Source organism: Gopherus evgoodei, chromosome 5, assembly GCF_007399415.2.
Source record: "Gopherus evgoodei ecotype Sinaloan lineage chromosome 5, rGopEvg1_v1.p, whole genome shotgun sequence".
Lineage (NCBI taxonomy): Eukaryota > Metazoa > Chordata > Testudines > Testudinidae > Gopherus > Gopherus evgoodei.
The window spans coordinates 140,549,085-140,552,927 of record NC_044326.1 but is presented as its reverse complement, the minus strand read 5'-3'; positions in this window follow the sequence as shown (position 1 = coordinate 140,552,927).

The window sequence follows — 3,843 nt, the reverse complement described above, 5'->3', positions numbered from 1 at the left end:
CTGAGGTACATCAATGATATTTTCATCCTCTGGACAGATAATGTAAATTCCCTCAGATTTCCACCACAACTTCAACCACCATCATCCATCCATCCAGTTCTCTCTAGAGCATTCCCTCCCCCAGCATCAGCTTCCTGGACACCACAATCAGCTTCTGCCACGGAATTCCAGAGACAACTATATACAAGACACCCACAGATCACCCCACTTAACTTCACAGATCCAGTAACCACCTCAAACACACCAAGAAATCTGTTATCAACAACCAGGCACTCAGATACCACAGAACATGCACACTTTAGTGCACTTAAAATTGCCTTCACCAAATAAGGACACTCCACCCAAGAAATAGATTTCATCATTGAAAACGCTACCCTAATATCCCTATCACAATATGTGGTGTATCTCATCCAGTCACCAAATGTCCCAATAACAGCTATAGGTGTGAAACAAGAGAAATGAACTCACACAGAGAAATGATAAAAGACAAAAACACTGTATCATGGTGAACACTCTTCACGAAGCAATCACTCCATATCTGACCTGTCAGTCCTCATCCTCAAAGGAAACCTGCACAACACCTTCAAAAGATGAGCCTGGGAGCTTAAATTCACAACTTTGCTAGACACTAAAAACCATGGACTTAATTAAGACACTGGATGTATGACTTCTTCCAACACTCTAACTGACTAATCTCTATTTTGTCCTAAGACTGCAGAAGTGTTAACTGGGCACTTCCCCTGGAATTCTCTTTTACAATATGTGTTAGCTACTTACACTAAACAATCCGTTCCACTTTGTATTTAGCTGTGAAGCTTGAAGTACCTTTCCCAGACCTGAAGACAAATTCTGTGTAGCTCAAAAGCTTGTCTCTTTCACCAGAAGAAGTTGGTCTAATAAAAGATATGACCTCCCCCATCTTATCTCTGTAATACCCTGGGACCAACACAACTACCATAACACTGTGTACAGCAAGAAGGGAGTCATCCAGTACTGAAAGGCAGCCTCTGATAGAAACATGCTAAGAATGGATTCTAGGGGCTTTATAAGGTGCCAGTGAGACTACTTTTCCTGTGTTGGGCTGTTCCAGCACCTCAGTCCTCAAGTCCAGATCACAATTCAGTAACTGTTATTTCCAAGCTGGAACATCATCATTGTGCTCTCTATCTGTCAGAAGGTCACTACTTCTTTAGGGCAGTTTTGCTTGGACAGCAAGCAAGCAAGCAATGTACTAGAGACCTAAGAGAGACACGTTATGCTCTAATAACTAATGGTTTGCTTGAGGCAGTGCTTCTGTTGGTATCACTTGCAAAGGGCATTGACTTTACATTTGTTGTCAACAAGTAATTTTATATATTCATCTTCAGAAGAGTTGTAGATAAAATCAAGATGCAAAACCATATTAATACTGTGTAGCACCATTCTATTAACCTGGCCCAGGAAGACTGATTTTTCACATATAGAGACCTGAATTTAAATGCTAATTTTAGTCAACAATTGATGATGAGTTTCTTGACATGCTAATCCACAATAAAAAGCCAGCACAGTTCAGCATTACTGGCAATAAGTGCTTAGGACGGGCCTCATATAGGGTTTGGCCTGACCGACACAATTCCCATTCAGATCTTAGATTCACGCTATTTTGACTGGGTTCTGCTCTGGCTTTTTCTGTTTCAGACCCAGGTTACTCAGTGCGGTTGGGCACTGGCAGTGGAGTCTTGATTTAGATTCGGACTGAAACTGTTCACTGTTTAAATATGGTGTTCTGATGCTGCCCCACTTCTGCATAGGCTAAGGAGAGCTGGAGTATCATAAGTCGGTGCTGAATTTGCACGACATTTGCCAAGTACCAGGACACAGCCCTTCATCAGTATCCAACTGACTTCTGCCCTTCCATTGGACCATGGTAGCCAGCAGATGTTTGCCCCCCATCAGACCATGGCAGCCAACCATCTTCCCCTAGAACACAGCATCAAGCCTACCTCTGTGACCCCATCAGAACACATGCCATTGAGATCTGCCCCCCATCAGAACTTGGTATCCAACGAACATCTGCCCCCTATCATACCTTGGCAGCCAACCAACATCTGCCCCCTATCAGACCTTGGCAGCCAACCAACATCTGCCCCTTAGTTTTACGGACACCAAATTTTCACAATTTTTTTCCCAAAGTATCATCATCTTTTAGTTTGATTCCTTTCAAAAATGATAATTTGCTGTTTGTTTTTACTATAACGTCAGTCCCAGAAATCCCACTTTCTAGGCAGGAATTTCCCCAAATTTGTTTTTATTTAAAGTAACTCCAGTGTTGTGGGTAGTTTTCAAGCACCTGTGGACAATAAGTATTGAATGCTATTACACAGAGCTCCGTAATTTGCACTGAATTGTGCATCTATACCTGGTTATCTGGGAATTGCTCATTATCTGTGAATTGGTGGCATCCACTGCAGTTTTGTCACACATCTCTATTTGATCAGTTTGACTAGGCACATCCCTATTCATTTGCATTTGGTAGCTCTCTATCTTCCACGTGCACTCGGTTTCCCCACTTATTTCTCTGCCTACCCTGGAATCGTTTATAACTGAACAAATATACAGGAACTGGGTCTCTAGTTGTTAAGTTTATCCAGCATGAAAGAGCTTTTAAAGCACTCGGGAACTGCTCAATTCCCTCCTTTTGAACTTATGGCATAGGTAATAAATATACATACAAACTAATGATAACACAATGTACATACGTATAAATAACACGCCTCAGCAGCCAGGTATTAGGTTGCGTGCATGGTTGTGTAGAATAAACACGGCACTTCCAGCTTTATAATTATCTCACAATCCAATACCATGTATCCTGCATGAGTGCAACCATTCCCTCAGCTGCTGCACCCTGCAAACAATTTCCTGGGTTGTGATCTGTTGATTTGGCCTCAAAGAGTGTTTTCTGGGTTTTGGGGCCTGTCACTGGTTTTCAGCAATGCCAATGCTGAACCGTACATTCAGATGTCACTGAGTGAAGGGGTGAAGTGTACTGCTCTGTACGGGCCCAATCCTGCTCTATTAAGGTCAAAGGCTAAACTCCTATTGAGGGCTATGGAAGTAGGATATGGTCTTAACTGGGCAAAATGCTGAGCAGCCTCAATTCCCACTGGCTCTGTTGGTCCAGTAAAGGTCTTACCCACCTTGTTCCTCTCAAAAATAACATTGCGGCTTCCAGTGAAATGTGATAGACAACCCATGTTAACTAAAGGTAAGCCCATGATCTATATTTGATAGTTTATAGTATAATCAAAGTCTGGACATTTAACAGGCATTTGAAACATGCTTTATTTTAGAAATGAATCAGACCAAGATTTTTCTTTTGTAAAATACTAAGATGTTGCCAGTTCTTATCCAAGAGCGTACATCTGTGCTGCAATCACGCGTGTGAATGCAACTCGGGTAGGCATGTCCAGTGGTGAGCTGGAGCTAGTTCGCACCGGTTTGTGCAAACCGGTTGTTAAATTTAGAAGCCGTTTAGAACTGGTTGTTAAAGGGGAGGGCAGACTCCAACTTCTGTTGGTGGATGGGACAAGTTATTGAGCTTTACAGAGCTCTTCCTCAGCCTGGGGAAGGTAGACAGAGTGTCCAAGCTAAATACAAGGAGGGATGTATTGTTAAGCATAAAGGGTTCACGTATGCTATCAAAGTTCACTTATAATGAAATGGGCAATTAATACCTCTTCAGTCATAAGGCAAAGGAGGGTAGTGGGTGGAGGATGTGTTAAAAATTATTGTAATGAGCCATAAAGACAGTGTCTCCATTAAGTCCATGTTTTTTAGTGTTCAGCAGATTTATGAATTCACGTT